At 38.1% G+C, this 18,285-nt stretch overlaps 1 protein-coding gene across 24 annotated transcripts in view; it reads left to right on the top strand.

The window, feature by feature from the left end:
• Window positions 1-18,285, top strand: part of EPB41L2 (erythrocyte membrane protein band 4.1 like 2) — a 105,646-nt gene that overhangs the window by 1,837 nt on the left and 85,524 nt on the right. For 23 of the 24 annotated variants that reach the window (XR_005256355.1, XM_038132255.1, XM_038132276.1 and 20 more), the window contains exon 2: window positions 1,942-2,023. The gene's annotated coding sequence lies outside the window, so the exon portion shown is untranslated. Of the gene's footprint in view, window positions 1-291; window positions 725-1,941; window positions 2,024-18,285 lie in introns of those variants that run through there. The other variant, XM_038132253.1, reaches the window with a different exon arrangement.

The following is an 18,285-nucleotide window of genomic DNA, read 5'->3' as shown; positions in this document are numbered from 1 at the left end:
TCTTAAAAAAAAAAAAGCTGCGTCCTTTAGCATCCTGTTTTGAACAGCAGAAAAAGGGAGTTCTTTAAGCCATGGACTCAACCAGTTACAGAACAGAAGCAGTTTGTGACACCCTGGGTTATGCAGCAGTGGCCCAGGAAGGGCGTTCAGCAGAAGCACTCTGCTTCAGCTGCTGCTCTCCTCCCTTACAAGTTTCCATTTCTGCTGGCCATGCTGCTTTCTGTCTGCTTTTGACCTCTTGATGGGAAGTTGGGCTGCTTTCTTTTGCTTAAATTGCAACATTCTGCTAAGTTTCATTACCTTTGGGCTTAGAAAATGACCTTCCCTTCAGTGTTTTCTGAGGTTATTGATCTCAAAAATTCCTATCAACAGTTTGTACCTGTGGCAGATGGGCTTGCATTGTAAAAATATAATTTAAATGGCCTAGACAAGACTTAGAAAAATATGTGTATTCTCTCTGCACATTTGTTGACAGTGGAGAACAGGGGGAGTTCAAACTTCTTAACATCCAGGGCTGTGTGGAATAAACCTTCAGGCTTCATTCATCTGGAAATAGACCTTTTGTTCCACTTCTACTTGGATAATTTTCCAGTAACTTCAGTCAATTAATACATTTTTTTTTAGATTCAAGGGCCAACACAGGTAACATTCTGAAGCTAGTTTGGCTTTCTGATGTCTTACTGGGTATTCAGTGACAACCCTGAAGAGCTCTCACTTAGAGAAGGTAATCTGAAGAATAACTGTATTACTTCTAGTAGCCAATATGATCTGAATCAGTTTGTGAGTGTGGATGCAGGCAGAAAATTCATTTCTCATGGGACCAGCTTCCAGGTCATGCCTTTAAAGATGAAGAATGTGGATCATAGGTGGAGAATGGAAAAGTTCTGGGAAGTACAGACATGTAAAGAAGGCATTGTGGGCTGTGATAAATAATTTGAACATATGTTCTCTTTAAGCTGATGTTCAAAAAAATCAAACTAGGTTTATAAGCAGTGTTTAAAATATACGACAAAGTAAAAAAAATCTGTAGTTAGTGGTTGTGGGCTTCCTTTTTGAACTGGCATTTCCCTTTGGCATTAATCTGGGAAGCATGTTTTAGTACTAAAGATTAATCTATTTTAGGATTAAAAAGGGAGGGAACAAAATAACATGATGGTAGGTATACCTGTTACATGGATGACAGCTATGAAAGTATTCACTGGCAGAAAAAGCATCTAAATGGTTTACATTTTTAATAGTTGTGTCAGTAATGTGTAGCTCTATTCTCATTTTTGAAAGAGGAAGTTTTCTACATTTTAGTTTACTGTGTGTAAGTTTCAGTAGGTTAAAAGTCCTTTTGCTGAAGATTGTAGTGTGTAGCATAGTTGCCGCTAGATATTTCTAAAGCAAGGTTGAAGCTGTCCTGGGGAGGATATACTAAGTCAAACTGTGGTTTCATTCTGGAATTGGTCTTGAGTAGGGGGGAGTGAGAAGAGGGAAGGTGGGCCGTCTTCTTCATTACCAGCAAAACTAACCCGAGAAAAGCAGTGTTGGAAAACTGTTCATTGTGTACTGACACAATGGGTGGACACAAGAAGGAGGATGGGAGCAAGAAAAGGGGATGTGGAAGCGCCTGATTGTTGTAGTCTGGGCTATACAAGACGTAAAACTGCATTGTAAGGGATTATTTCTGGCCTTCTCTTTTGAAAGCAGACTACTTTAAACTTTAAGGGTGTTAGACTTTAAAATAAACTACCACACTTATATTTTGTTAAGAGAAAAAAAATCCAAGTGCAAGTTAAGTGATTAGGTGTGGGGTTTCTTTCTCTTCCTCTTTGTCAGGGTGTTTACATTTTCAAAATGTTTATCATTTCAGCACTGTTCAATTTCACTTATCTGGTTTTCTAATTTATTTGGTGGGTCAATTTTTTGGTGTAACGTGACTGAATTATTCCCTTACAGGCAAGCAAGGTATTTTGCTGTTATCCAGTTGTCATAGTTGATTTCACTCTACAAATCTTCAAGATTCCTGCTGGAGTGAAAGGTAATTTTTGGTCTTTTTTTTTTTTAGATCAAAAGATTAATTTTATGAATTTACTAAATAGGCAACCTTTTGTGTTCTGTTTCAACTTTTCATTTACTTTAGCTATTGATGTGATAAATTTACATGGCTTGAGTTGTCAGTTTTGTGATATTATATAGAAAGGAACATCTAGATGATACAGTAAGTATTTTGACTTCTACTCTGTGACGGTAATTTTACTGGTAACTTATTTCCTCCATAGACTTCACCTTGTCTGTGGGAACTTTGTAAAGATTTACAGACTAAGTGAAGGCCATATCAACAGAATATTGATTAATTACTATTGGGTAATCCAAAAATAGCTGTTCTGTTTGGCTAGTGAAATGAGGAAAGTATGTTCCATGTATAGTATGAGATTATAGACTTGCGTGTACTGCAGGTGGGACAGCTCAGCAAGAATGTGGGTTTATTTATTTTAATAGTCTTAGGAGGCAAAAAGGTTTTTTTGCTGTAGTGCCTTATGTCTTAGAGGCACTACACAAACACTGCATTACAGCAACTTTGTGAGTTGGTGTTGTAAAAGAGAATGTCATATGCCAGCCCTTTGCTGTGCACATCACAGCTGCCTTTGATGTTTCATGAGAATGTTTCATTACTGCACTAAAGTATGGGATGCTTTCAAGGCCTGACTTCAGTAAAATTGACCTCTTGTGCAAAAATTGATTGTCTCTGTTGATTCTCAGAAGCAGGTAGTAGTATTTTGCTTATGTGTTTCTTTGATTGGCTTTTTTTTTTCCTAGAGGAGATAAGGTACTACTACTGCTCATCTCTGTAGTGCTTTTATTAATAGCAGCATGGCTCATCAGAGAGTTCTTGTGAAGAATTGCAGGAAGAGCCTCTCTTTTCAAACTGGTGACTTGTCAGTGTCTAGGGGGTTAACTGGGTGTTTTACTTGATATTGTATCTGCCATGGGGCTCATATTTGTCTGTATCTTGGTTTCTCCTCCCTGTATTCTTTCTGAAGGGTGTGATAAAGCCTGTCTTTTAGCTTACCTTGCTCTTACTAAGTCACGCACCCTGTGTGTTCTGTAAGGTCATTGTTAGAAGATCTCGCCATTGAGTAGTAAAATAGGGTTAGCTGAGGACAGTTTAAAGAGAACTCTGGATTGCCATGGTCCTCTAGGCTTGAATCGTCACTTTTACTTCTAACATTGTCTATGTGGTTTTCTGTTTGCCAAGCAGTAGCTCTGGAAAACTCTTTCATAGGAAAAGACACTCAGCAACCAGAAAATAAAAATAGACTCAAAAAAAAAAAAAAAAAAAAAAAAGAAAAAAAAACCCACCCACAGACTCTCTGAAAGATCAGTTTCATCTTAAATTGCTTGCACTGATGACAAAGCAGAGTTTAACCAAATATTTATTGTTGAAATTACTCTCTATCTGTACAACACTACTAATTAAATGTAACACCAAATTTTACTGTAATTTGCTGCTATCCCCTTACTGTGGGTAGAGAAGTATAGACTATAACTGTGGTATTCTTTATAGTGGCCTGGATAAGAATTTGACTACAACATTTTAAGAACACAGAATGTTATTAAGAGTATGAAAAGCTTCAGTATGTATTTAAAATGCATGATGTGCTCTCTTACCGCAGTGGAAAATTAGAACAGCTTTTTCTAATTTGAAATACTCAGTTATCCCGTATATGGGAGTTAAAATATATATTCTTAATTCAAGTTTTTGAATTCATACTAGGCGGACCTTTGAATTCTAACTTATTCAGCATGTATTATCCTCCTACTTCTGAAAAATCAAACCAAAATTAAAATCGGGTGATAGAAATGTGCTTGGGTTTCACATTTGTTGAAACACTTTTATTGCTTCCTGTTACTCACAAAAGCAGGGATTCATCAATTGATGAAATTGCTGTCAGAATATACTAAGTATGTCCTGCAAACTTCTTTGAACGTTTCAGTTTTGGATCTGAAACTTTCAATTTCCAAACATAGTGTTTTGTACTTTGTAGACATTATTTGTAAACAATCCATTTGCTGTTTCCTCAGCTGAAAGAAGCTGTTTTATCCCATTTGGCTTCTCCTTTTGAAGTTGTACTTTAAAGCTATGTTTAAATAATACTGTAACTGCTGCTGTTTCGTTGTCAAGCAATTAAAGAAGTATGCCCTATATATCATTGATCTTCTCTTAGAGGACTGAATCCTTTTTTCTTGTATAACTTTTTTGGTACTTTTCCTGGTAGGCTATTTCATTATTTGACCACAAGTCTGAAATAAACCCAGTGTCTGGGAGGGAGGGTGGACAGAGTGGGGAACCCACAACCAGAACCAAAGAATGCTGTAGCATTAAATTCATTTTTAAGTCCGTGTGTTATCTTACGGCTGCCTTGTCCCCTCTGTAGACAACATTTGTCAAAGATTATCATATATTATGGTTAGAGGCAGCTGCTTGAAACAAGGCTGGGATTGCTACATATCAGTGTTACTGCTCCTTCTTTGCAAACCCCAATTGTAAGTGATTTTAGTATTAAACCTGTTTTGGACCTCAAATTATCTCATTAGTTAACTTAAGCTGTTGGGTATTTGGCCTCACTTTCCCAGTGGGCTTTCTTGACTCTGTGTGTGTGCTTGAGAATATATTACAGGGAGCAATTAATGCTAAATGAAATTTGTGCACTTACAGATTTTTTATTTTGTTCCCCACCCCTCCCTGCTACCCTTGTATTTGCTTATACTGAGACCATTGTATTTTCAAGCATGTTGAATTATTTTTCATTCTGAAGGGTAAGACATGTTTCTGAAGGCTGAAATGTCATAGTCTCTAGATTTTTGACTGTGTTGAATTGGTAAGGTGAAACATGTAGCATATTAGAACTTTATAGGTTTTTGTCACTTGTGGATTTAGTCCCAGTGACATTTCAGGAAGTAAGGATGTTGTTTAAGTGTCATGGCATAAATGCAGAATAATGACTTAGTGTTGAGGCTGAATAGTTGAGGATTTTTTGGGGAAAAGTTTACACTGTCACCAGCACATTGTTCTTGTACTGTAGAAGAAGTTAAACTATGTAAAAGTGAAAATAGGAATACTACAACCCTGTGTTGTAGCTGAGAAGATTCTTGAAGGAAAGGTGCCTTTTCCATAGAAATGCTCTGTAAAATGAGCTCTGTTGTGGAAGTTATACGTTTAAAAAATTAATCCAAAGCAAAAATGAAATTATGCTACAGAACACAGTAATAAATGACAGTATTCTGACTTAGGGGAAGAGGCAGAGTAATGTGGACAGTCTAGTTTTCAAAAAACACATGTGTAACATTGCTGCCCCCTTCATATTCCCTCATGCCCACTGGTTTTAGCAAATTTAGTAAAAGGTACATGACCCTACATTCTGCTTTCATCCTTAGACCATTAAAAGGTCAGGAATCCAAACAGAATATTTGCAGTCTTTAGTAAAGACCAGTTATTAAATGTGAGACAGTTACCACTGAAGGAGTTTGTATGATTTTGGCCCTGATATGGAAGGATGACTAGAAGCTGCTTTTAGTTCTTGTTTCTCATGTATTCTGGACTTCTGTTCCTTTTGTTTCAAAAAGCATAATGACGCTCTATAAAAACACCCACACATTAGCTGCAGTATGTTTTGCCTGGGCTGATTTGTTTGAAAAATCTAAGAAATCCAACTCTGTATCTTGAGGAATCATGAGATGTGATATACTGGGCTAAGAATTAAGAGTTTTATTTACTGCTTGCAATTGGATTTTTAAAGGCTGGTGTGAGAAAGGCAAAATATGTTCCCAGTATATTACGAGCAAGTTTGCTTCAACCATTTTTTGCCTTGATAAAAGTGCAGCTTCTTTGCATTTTTGAGATCTTCTGCTCAGTTTCCCTGATTTTTGATTAAAAAAAAAAAAAAAAACAACAAACAAACATTTTCTTTAGTTGTATTCCAAGGCAACACCTAGTTTGAAACTGGTTGGCTTGCCATAAAATTACTCAGTCGTGGTACATCGTGCCTTGGATAAAGGACAAGACATGTGCTGTCTGTAGCATGTTAACACTTTGGAATGGGACCAGATGAAAACAGTTTTTATTGGGTGAACTGTTTAGTCACTGTCATGAGCCTTGATTTTCTGTTTTGAAACATCTTGTCTCCATAAACTGTTGAATGATGTGAGAAGATTAATTTGCCTGGTGGAGTCACTTGCAAAAAAAAAAGAGGCAAAAAGGCTAGAGTGTTGTGGTCCACATGTTAAGCATATTGAAGTCAAAATCAACCTGTTTCATTCTTTTACTGCTGAATGACCTTTGCTTGCTCATAAAGGATACTCATTTAGAAAAAAGTCTGTGGATCCTTCCTGTTCAGAAGCTCACAAAGGTCTTCTTGTTTTAGGCATATTTAAAACCAGTCAGATTTTCTTTAATGATTTTGGTTAAATGTTTTAAGACTTGAAGTAGTTATGCTACAGGGATTTTTCCATAAGTGTTATTTTTAAAATTCTGAGTGGGTTTTCTTGTTGTATTATTCCCAAGGTTAACAACAGTACATGACTCTTTATAGAAGGCTCAGTATGTAAGCAGTTAAACTAACAGCTCAAGACACAACAAGTGATTTTATGTTCTGTGACTACTTTTAGTTCTTTGGTTATATCAAGAAGGTGAAAGCATAAGCACTTATTTTGCTGGAAAAATGTGGTTTTTCTCTGCTAGTTCATTTTGGGTGTTTGGTGGTTTGGTTTTTTTTTTTCTTTTTTTACCTGCCTGTCTAATGCTTTGTTTCGGGTAACTCAGGCAGTGTGTTTGTATGTGTGCCCTGGTAAACTGATCATGAAGTTAGCAACTCAAATTAAAGGAAAATAAAGTTAATATTTTCAGATCTTATTTAATGTAACTTGATTAATTGATTAATTAAAATTAATTAAAAGTGGTTTCTGTAGCTTGTCAAATCTTGCTTGCTCTTTCATCATACTCCAGTTTTTCAGTAAAAAATGGAATAAAGATGATCCCTCTTTTTGAGAAACAAAGTTGGTTTGTGTGGGTTTTTTTGTGGGTATGGAATTTTTAATTTCTTTCAAAGAAGAGCTTCTGCTGACTGGTTTCAGGTTATGACTCCCACCAATTTGTTGTAACCAGTCACTTAGCTCCAGTTATTGGCACTATATGTGATTGTAGGCAGACTCTGGTATAGCAGTGAGGCATCCTAAAGAGGGTCTAGGAAGGAAATTCCCCAATTTACTGTTCCCATTAGAAAACTCCAAACCATGTGCTGCTCACTTACTTCCCCAGCCCCCCCTTCAGTTTGCCCTTTGGTTGGATAGAGAGAATTGGAAGCACAAAAGGAGGTGGAGATTGTGGGTTGAGATAAGAGCAATTTACTGGAAATAGCAATGAAATAAGAAAAAGAGCAGTAAGAGGAAGAATATTAATAACAGAGTGTATGAGGGAGGTGAACGAGTCACATGCGAGTGCTCCCCACACAGGGCCTGGTGAATACCTGACTGCACTACCACACTACACAATGCAGAAGGGACTGCTTCCCCTGTCCCCAGGAAATGATGTGAGGTGATGTAGAATAACCTTTGACTCCTGGCCAGGCCCTCTCTTGGCTACTGTGAAAATTAACCCTGTCCTTGCTTGAACCAGAACATTATCCTCCCCTTAGTCTATACCATTCATGTCATGCACAAATCCTACACATACTAGCTGTATATATGCATAGATATATATACACATAAACATAGATGTAATTTCAAGAGTCAATGGCTGTCCCTCCAAGATGTCCATTGAGTTAATTTGGTCCATGACTGGGCTCTGTACATCCTAGATGTCTTCTGGGGCAGGAGTGCTGCCAGGTGGTTGTGAGCTACATCAGGAGCCTCCTGTATCTGGAGCAGACCTTATTAATTGCCCATGGTAGTTATGGCATATACTGGCAGTCCCATTCAGCAGCCAGTGTTATAAAAATCAACATTACAGATGGTTCTCACCCAAAAATAAAATCCCTTTGAGGTACGCATTGTGTTTCCCCATCCCTCTGAATTACCCAGCAGCTACTTGAGCAAGAACAGTCACACAGACAGGTTTGCCTTTGCTTTAGGCAGGGCCAATCAAAACTGATATTCCTCAAATGCATCGTGGAGACTTCATCCCCTTCTATGGTAGGTGAGGGTTTTGATTGGGCAGGACCAGCTTGCTTGGTGGAGCCTCTGGAGTTAACCAAACCAGGCAGCCTTTGCTGAGTGTGGATTCCTGTGTTTGAAGGCCCTGTCCCCCACTGCTTTCAATATGGTTTCTACCAGTCCATTGTTCTGTTCAATTTTCCCAGAGGCTGGCACATGATGGGGAATAGGGTGCACCCACTCAGTCCTGTGCTCTCTGGCCCAGGCATCTGTGAGACTAGTTCTGAAATGAGTCCTGTTGTCCAACTCAGTTCTCTCAGGGGTGCCATGTTGCTGCAGGACAAGGCCCAAGATGGTGTTCTGGGCAGTAGCGTCAGGCACAGGGTATGTATCCAGCCATCCAGGGGTTGTTTCCACCATTGTAAGCATGTAGCACTTGCCTTAGTGTGTCTTCTGCAGTGTGATGTAGTTGATATGCAGGGCCTCCCCATATTTGTGTTTCAGCCATAGTCCACCACACCACAGAGGCCTGGCCTGCTTGATTGCAGCCCATATTTCACTGTTATGGATAACTTGGGACATAGTGTCCATGGTTAAGTCCACCCCTCAGTCCCAAACCCATCTGTGTGTTGCATTGCTTCCCTGATGGCATGAGGCATGATGGGCCCACTGAGCCCTCATCAAATTACTCCCCTTTATGCTGCCAGTCCATATCCACCTGAGACACTTTAATCTCGGCAGCTTGATCTACCCGTCCATCGTAGTGTTCTTTGGTAGCCCAGCTCTTGAGTACATGTGTATCTATGTGACATAACTTTATGGCCAACTTCTTCACCTAGGCAGTGCTGTCTTGCTACATTTCAGCAGCCCAGATGGGTTTCCCTCTGTGCTGCCAGTTGACCTATTTCATCACTTGCTGGCATCCATGAGTCAGTGTAGAGGTAGAGCATAGGCCATTTCTCTTTCAGCAATATTTAAAGCCTGCTGGATGGCTTTTAGCTCTGCTCTCTGGCTTGATCCACCTTGTTCCTCAATAGCTTCTACAGCTTGTTGTGTAGGACTTCATATGTCAGCTTTCCATTTTCAGAGTGTGTCAGGAACTGTCAGTAAAGAGTATTGATTTTCATTTTCTGCTGGTTGATTATATGATAGGGCCTCTTCAACATGTGGTACCTTCTCCTTTGATGATGGTAGTCTGAAATTTTACCTTCATGCCAGTTCTTGCTGAATTCCAAGATCCCTGGGTGACTGGGGTTTCCTATTTGAGCTTGCTGTGTGATCAGCATAACCTGCCTATTCCATGTAGTGTCAGTGGCATGATGTGGGGCGGGGACTTTCCCTTTGAACCCACTATTGGCAGTTGGGGTGCCAGAAGATGTGCTTCCGTGCCAGTCACTTCTGAGACAGCTCAAGCTCCTTCATAAGCTGCTGGTATCTCAGTTGGGGTGTAATAGGCCTGGGATCCTTTGCATCCCTGACTGCAGAAATCACAGGCTTACCTTTGAGTCTCCCTGGGTGCTTTTTCCAAGAGACTTCAGGAGGGGCCTTTCTTCCTGAAGAAAGCACATTTTTCACATCTTGTCCTTTCCTGACTGACCCAAGGGCTACTGCATGAACAATCTCTTGTTTAATTTGTTCAAAAGCTTGTTGTTCAGGACCCTACTTGAAATCATTGTTTTTCTGGGTCACTTAATTGAGAGGATTTATGATCTGACTGTAATCTGGAATATGCATCCTCCAAAAACCCACAGTGCCTAGGAAAGCTTGTGTTTCCTTCTTACTGCTTGGTGGGGACATGGCTACTATTTTGTTGACCACATCCACTGGAATCTGACAATGTCCATCTTGCTGTTTTACTCTTGAAAACTACTTTCTCAGATGCTTCAGGTATGGTATTTTAGGTAAAATATTAGTCCAAGTACCTAACTGGTACTTGAAAAGCTGTGTGGAAATTCTCTTACTGAGGTTTTTTGGTGTTGCAAAGGGTCTCTTTTATGACAGAACAGTTAGCTTGGTTTTAATCCAGAAACAAAGTTGGAAAGTTTTGCAGTGCGTATGTCTTTAATAAAACTGAAGAGAAACAAAATCATAGAATAGCAAATTTGTCATCTGTCAAAGCAAAGTTTAATGAATTTTAAATATTCTTATTAGAACAGCAAGATTCTGCCATAATGGGAATTCCACCTCTACCATTTTCCTAGTTGTTTGCTATTACTAGGATATTTTCCACCTGTACCATTTTCCTAGTTGTTTGCTATTACTAGGATATTAGCGCTTTTTTATAAAAGACAATTCTGCTGTTAGATTTTTTGCAAGCCTGAAGTTACAATTATTTCCATTTTTCAGTAACATAAAATGGCAGAATTTTTTTCTTTAACATATGTTTGAAGAGCATTATTAGCCTGAAATCATATGTAAATTATGATAGCATAGAGGGAAAATGTACCACTGTGTAGGAGTGAATTGGAGCTGGGGATACTTGGGATGTTTCTGACTATGATTCATTATTTCTTTGTCTGATTTGGAGAGCTTTGAGTGTGGCTTTTGTACCTTTGATCATGTCTATCTTATATGTGCAAACATTTGAACAGCAAATTCGGTCACTAGCTAGATAGTAATTCTTTTTTCTTCAATACTAATTTTGAGCTGATTGAAGTAGTGAGGTCAGTGGGCAGCTCTGTGTCCATGCATCGTACTTTTGAACTATTTGCTCCTACTGTGGAAACTTTTAAAAGAAGAATGCACTTAGGAGGCTGAGTCTCTACTCTGTGTGGAGATTGTGTTAAGCAGCAGAAGTTGGGTTTTCATCTTCAGCAGTGGCTTTTTCCCCTCTCCTCCAGTTTATGCTCTAAAGGTCTGGTTCATTGTATTTTCTCCCCTTCATCCTTTCAGCTCCAAACAAGCCCTTTGTAACCTCTTCTTCCCACTTCATTTTCTTCTGTTCTTTTTTGGTTTCCCCTTGACTTAAAGTAAACACTGCTGTTGTTTACAAAGTTCTGTGCTGCTGAAGAATTGAAGGTGGCTTTTGCTCTGCTAGTCATTGCTAAAGAAACATTTGTAGTGAGTTGAGAGTGGTCTGATGGTTACATGCTGTGAAGTTATGCACAGTTTTTGTCTCTGATGTGAGCAGTAAAATGTTACTTGATCCACAGCTGTATTTTTAAAATGCAACACTATTTTAGTATGGAAGGCTTCTTGTTGCTTTATGTGAAAGTGATCACATTCAGGACTTCAGCTGGATTGAGGCAGTCACCTCAGAATACTTTCATTAAAACTAGGCAAGATAACTCTTGCTACAATGAGATAATCTAATACAGGCCTTACATCAACATGATTGTAACATAAAGACTCTTATGTAGAATCAAGCTAAGCCTAATATGGTCCCATATTCAGCCAGCGCTTCTGACCTTTTCCTCTGAAAACAGCTGTTGCTTCTCTCACCCCCCTAGACTGAAGGAGATGCCTGGTTGGCTATTAAGGTGTATCTTCCTTTGCATGAAAAACCTTTCAGTTTTCTGACCTGTCTTTGTACTTGAAAACGCTGCCATAGGCTACACTTACTTATGAATAGTACACATCAATTCACATGACAGAACTGTCTTTGCTGATACCCTGAAGGCTGGTAATTCTGCAAAGGGCTTCAATAGTCTGCAAGAGTTATACCAGTAATTAATTGCTTTTCAGCCAAGAGAGTGTACTACTGTATTCAGTTTTGAAGTTTTTTCCACTGATTTGTTTGTAGTTCCTGTTTGGAATTATTTTTATGCTTTGTTGTATTGTTGCTCTTCTTCAAAACACACTTGCAAATTTTAGCATGGAAGTTTTGAAGAACTGAACAGAAAGATCAAATTCTTTAAACTCTTAGCCTGCTGTTACACAGGGAGAAGTGGTAATGAGGGAAAAGTCACTGCATGTGGAGTGCATAGTTACAGGGATCATGGGCTTTGACTTTTACTAACTTTCCATTTCTGATTGCTAAAGAGAGTTTAACTTTTGTGGTGAGAATTAGGAGAAAAGGAGGACTGTGAAGTAACTTTTTTTTTTTTTACTTTGGGTCACCTATGTTTTTTGTTCTGCAGCCTTTTATACCCTGGTAGGATAAACTATACTTATTTCATTTGCCTAATGGGTTAATGCCTGTAGTCTTTTTCTCTCAGAGCTGGTGGGGCTTTGTGGCTGTTTTTCAAGCTTCCTAGTGCAAGTGGTGATACTTAAAAGTCTGACTCAGAGCTAGTTACTGAATAGCATAAAGTAGAGAAAGTGAGAATAATCAGACTTGCAGTCTGAAGTAAAGCAGCATTGCTGCAGGTTTGTGCTCGCAAGACGTTTGAGGCAGCCTAGCAATGTGTGATCAGTAAAATATTGATTTGTTTCCTGTAAAGAGTTTTTTATTACCTCTTAATATTGGGACATTTTGACTTAAACATTTAACTTGGTCTACGAAGCTAAAATATTTCTGAAACATCTTCACTGATTGTTGTTGATGTTGACCCTGTTTTTCTTATACAGTATTTAATTGGAGGAATTAATCTCTTCTGATTATGATACTGTCATTGCCTACAGTAATGCCATATTTTTTAACTGATGTCTCAGTTAAATAAGTTCTTGCATCAAAATGGTTACTTATAATGATTTTCTAGAATCATTACTAGCAGTTCATGCAAGGGAGGATGCTGAAATAAAACAGTAGATGGGGATCTGGAAAATAACTTTTTGAGAGGAATGTAATGTGATTAAAATTATGATTCCTTTATCCTCAAAATGTAGAGATGGATGCATTAATAGTTTTCTGAATGTTTTATAATTATTTTCTTTTTGTGGTCTTGTGACTGTATTATCTGTGTTTGCTCTGTAGCTTACATAAGCTCAGGAGACCAGAGTGTTGTTAAGTGTGAGGTATCTCCTGACCTTTCAGAAGAGTTTGAGATGCCATTGAGAGTTCTAAATCAGATCTGGCAAATTCTTGTAGTAAGATGTCAAAGACCCTTGTCTTTTTCCTCTTCCCCATAGAGTCTGAAAAATATCGTAACTTGATTTATATTTTTATTTTCTACCAAGTTAAGAAAATTAAGCAGCTTGAGTTCTACAAAGCCAGCAAGTAAACTTGTCTGATGTAATTTGTGTTAGATACTTCTAACATAGCCTACTGAACTTGGTATGTTCTTCAAAAGAATATATATGGAATTTGGCATAGTCAGTTCCCTGGCTGACACCGAAGTGCTTTATATATTGTTTACATCTGAAGGTATTTCTGTCTAAGCCGTTGTTGCATTTAGAAACTGTCCATTAGTATGCAGGTTGGAAGTAGATGGACTACCCAGCTGTGAGTAGAGGTTGTCATTTGATTTAGGACATGATACTTCTTTTCCCATGTACAACTGAAGTGTTCTTTGCTTCCAGGCTTAAGAGGTGACTGTGCCCAGTAAACTGCCACAAATTCTCTGTGACAGGACTACAGAAATGATGTCATGAGTTATTTGTTATCTGAGGAATTTTTGCAGCCCAAATTTCAGGGTGACTCTAAGTTTTGTGTTAGGGTACATTCACAACCAGTGTAAGCAGACTCAGTTTGAATACTTGCAAAACCAGCTTGAATATTTGACCAAAATTGTCAAACTAGCAATTCAGGAGACAGAGTTGGGTTTTTTCAATCTACGTCATCCTGTTTGCATTATTAGTTCATACACCTGCAGCAGGCACGGCTTTGCAGCTCTATCTCTGCGTTTATGGTCAGCTAACTATTCACATGTTTGAACTGCAGATTCTTCGAGTTTAAAAGCACAGATTAGTTTGCTTTCTGAACATGTAATGGTGGTAGATGGGCAGGAGATGGAAGAAACCCAGAATGCAAACTCGTAAGTCCTGCAAGATGAATAAACTGTATTTAGAGATCCCATCTACCTAATATTCACTGATATTGTCTTACATTGCTAGATTTTCTTCTCCTAGCTTATTTCAAAAGATTTTTAATAAAGATAATACTGTGGTAAAAGCAAGAGACGAGCAGTAGAATTTTTAGATAACAATAATAATAATTTTTAATGTATTTGAAACATTGTTCCATTCATGTTCTTTCTCATTTTCCCTCTTTTCATGCTCTTATGCTCAACTATACAATATTCAGTAATAGTTAGGAGTAGTAATATGAGAATAATGGCTTTAAATTGAAAGAGGATAGGCATAGCTTAGATGTTAGGAAGAAGTTTTTACTGTGAGTATGATGAGGCACTGGAACTGGTGGCTGTTGCCCAAGAATGTTGTGCATGTCCCATCCCTAGAAGTGTTCAAGGCCAGGTTGGATGGGACCCTGAGTGACCTGGTCTAGTGGGAGGTATCCCTGCCCATGGCAGGGGTTTGAAAGTAGCTTTTAGGTCCCTTCCAACCCAAATAATTCTGTGGGTACTGAAATACTAGCCTCTCAAAGCTAGTGATAGTAAATATGTTGTTGACCTTCTTGTAATCCTCCTCATCATTCATTTCAGGTTTACCTGAAAGCATCAGATCTTTCACTATTTAAAACTGAGTTGCAGTGGAAGAACTTAGGAGGCACAGTCTTCCATGACTTTTTCATGCTCTCCTTTATAGCAAAATATCAGCTTTTTTGCCCTGTCACTTATAAATGTTTGTTCTGTCAGTACCTCTTTTCTTTGTTTTCTTATATTATTCCCTGATTATACTAATATATATTATAATATAATATATTATAATATATATAATATATATTATATATATATTCCCTGATGGTTCTTGATGCAGAACCATCCAGATTATCACTAGGTAAGTATTTGTTTTGTGTGACTGGTAGGTGCTGACAGTAAAGCTAGTAAGGCAAATAAAATAGGTTTACTTATGGGTTTATGCTAGATACTCTTCACTAATTGTGATTTCTTTCCAAGCCAAACTGGCTTTGCATGTCCTGTATACATTAAGTATTATTGAGACCTCTGAACCATTGCTAAATTTGGTTCTAATTGACCATTGAACTTAAACATTACTACAGAAGAATAACAAACAGATGAATAGGCAGTATGATTGCATAGATCTTACTTCTGTAGGAAACCAGGCCAACAACTGTAATGTTTCAAACAGCATTCTTGTTGGAGTTCAAAATAATCTTTTCCAACCTGTTCCTAACACGTGCTGATGGTTGATATTTCTTGTTCTCAGTTTGATTAGGTTAATAGCTAGTTTTCTGAAATCTTTAGCCCCTTTGCCTGCTTTTTTACTTTTAAGAATGCTTAATACTTCTGGTAAAAGTGAGTGTTTGTAGACTGCCTTTTGCTGTCAGGCAAAGTTTTGCTCCTATATAAGCTCTGTTGTTCATTGGATCATATAATTGTTCGGGTTGGAAAAGACCTTTCAGATTATTAAATCCAACTGTTAGGTTAACACTGCCAAATCCACCACTAAACCATGTCCCCAAGCACCACATCTCCAAGTCTTTTAAATACTTCCAGAGATGGTGACAACCACGTCCCTAGGCAGCCTGTTTCAGTGCCTGGCCATCCTTTCAGCGAAGAGATTATCCTTTCTATCCAATCTAAACCTCCCCTGGTGCAACCTATTTTATTTGTTGTTACTTGGGAGGCAGACACTCATCTTGCTTGCAACCTCTGTTCCAAAAACCACGTCAACTGTTTTCCTTTATCCTCCCTTAAGTTTTTGTGTTCACGTTGCTGAATATAATTTAGCAACTGAAGTTTCTGACAGCTTGTTATGAGTGAAAGGTCTTATTTCCTCTTTTTTTACAAATAGGAAAAGATGTTAACTAGCAGAAGGATGTTGCAAGTTAGGGAAAATACAGTTGTGATTGTTACCTTAGTAACACTTAAGTAAATTGCTGGGTATCTTTCAGTACTTGGAGATTCAACTCTGTTAGACCTAAATGACAACTGTTTCTCATTTGAAATCCTTATAATGAAAGCAAGAGTTTTCTTAAGTGTATTAAGATTATTTTTGACACAGTGTTTTAATGCTGTATCAGTATTATCAGTATCTCCTTCACATTGTTTTTGCAACAGATCTGTTTAATGTATTGTTAGCTACCTCTAGTTTTTCCTTAATGAGGAGTCTTTTGAAATTATAGCCTTGGTTTGTGTAGTATTTTACAAGTATCATTCATGGTAGTATACTAAATAAATTACTGAACATTGCCATGCTAAAGTAATGAAGTAAGCTTTAGAGTCTCAGCCCTGTACTGTTGTCTGTTATTTGATTCCCTGATCCACAAATTTGCTTTTCTACTACTTTGGCCTTTTTAAGCAACAGAAGCTACCCTCCACTTACATATATTCAGGTTTCTAATTAAACTTTCTGACTGAAAAGTTTGTAGCAAACGTCCCTGCTCCTCATTTTAACCAAGGGCATGCCATGATTCAAGTGTAAAACCCCTAATCCTTCTCAGGACTTTCTTTGCTGTTTCCACCCAGGAGAGAAGCTACTAGTACAGCATGCTGTGGAGTGAGCCCAGCAACAAATGGGACCATGTCCACCAACAAAAATCCAGCCCTCCAGCATGCTTTGAAGTGTTTCACGGATAACACGAGGCAGAGACTCTCTTAGATACCAAAACTTGTCCTAGTGGTTGTCATCTGAGTTACTAAGAAAATACAGAATATGCTTGATCAAACGAACCTGAATATCCAGTCAGAGAATTAACTGAGCTTCTTTTAAATGTGAAAGGCGTGCTGTTTCTTTTTCTCTGGCCTTAAGCATTTTGGAAAGAAGATCATTTCTAAGCAAAGGGAAAAGGAAATTGTCTCATATTTATTAAATCCTTTTCCTATCAGGAAGTATGCTTCAGGATTATATGCTTGGCAAGCAAGAGTACATATTTTGGCACATTTTTCTCTTTGTAACTTTAACAGCCTGCCAGCATTGCAGGCAGCACTAGCAGCGCTCTGTGTCCCAGACAGTTTTGATTGTAAATCCCAGTCTCTGCAGTGGGGCAGAAAGCTCTATGGGGATGGGTACTGTTTGGTCTCCTTGGCTCTTTTTCCTTCCCAAGTGCACTGGGGAAAGAGAGGGTGGGGGATAGATGGAGAAGGCAAGATGATGGTCGTGCTTCTGGTAACTCCCTCTGCATCCTAGTTAAGTATCCCGTGAATAAATATCTTGTGTAAATTTGAGGAGAGTCCAGGCTTGTCGTGATGGAACTGATGGTCTGCAATCTAATTGTATCTGAAAGATCTCCAATAAACCATTGTTTGAGTGCACCAACCCCCAGAATTACAAATGGCATTGCCCACACAGGCATTCCAGAAATTGTGGACACAGTCTTTTCTTGGTTATCAAATGAAAAGTTAAAGGGTAAATATCTAAAAGTTCTGTTGGGACCAAACATAATGTTGTGAACTTTAATCCTCTGTCAGTACTCATACCTGTATTGCTAATTGTGCCATTTGAGGTGGCAGTAGCTTCCCCATTTACACAAAAACGAGGAGAAAATAGCTGAGCAACGTTATGTTTGCTGTGAAGATTTTCTGTGAGAGTGATTGCCATGCTGCTGAAATAACTTACATTTTTTAAATAAATAAAACTGAATTGTGAAGGGAGGCAAATGAGGAAGAGTAGATGTCTGTATGGGAAAGATTCTGAGGAAAAGGCTGGATGTCCAACTATCCTTTGGTTTTCAAGAAGAATTTAGGGTCTTTGGTGCTTGTTTCTTTCAGATACTCAAAGTGATTACATAAGCATGCTTAATAAGGTAGCTAAAGTGTTACGTTAATACAGTTGGTGTGTTATGTCAACTTCTTGTTCTTCCAAGTCATTTGAATAGAATACAGTCCTGAAATTTTATGGGAACATTCCATCTACAAATCCATTTTATCATCATTCTGTGGAATGAGTATGGAGAGTAGCAAATCATGGAATTTCATATGTCTTTCCAACTTATCCCTTCAAGCAACTTTTATTGCATTTAAAGCTTGTTTTAAAATGTGTAAAGGTTACATATTAAAATCTAGGATATTCCCTTCAATATTAAAGTTAATGTTTTTAGTGGATAGAAGAGAAATGTATAAGGAATATTTTGACTAATTTTTGGATTCCAAACTGATTTTATGCAGCCATTAGGTTACATATTCAGGTTTTGGTTAAGATGAGATTTTTTTCTGGAAATATTTTTTTTAAAGCCAGCCACTTTCCTCTAAT

Source organism: Motacilla alba, chromosome 3 (genome assembly GCF_015832195.1).
Source record: "Motacilla alba alba isolate MOTALB_02 chromosome 3, Motacilla_alba_V1.0_pri, whole genome shotgun sequence".
NCBI classification, from domain to species: Eukaryota; Metazoa; Chordata; class Aves; order Passeriformes; family Motacillidae; genus Motacilla; species Motacilla alba.
This window is presented reverse-complemented; position numbering and strand designations above follow the sequence as displayed.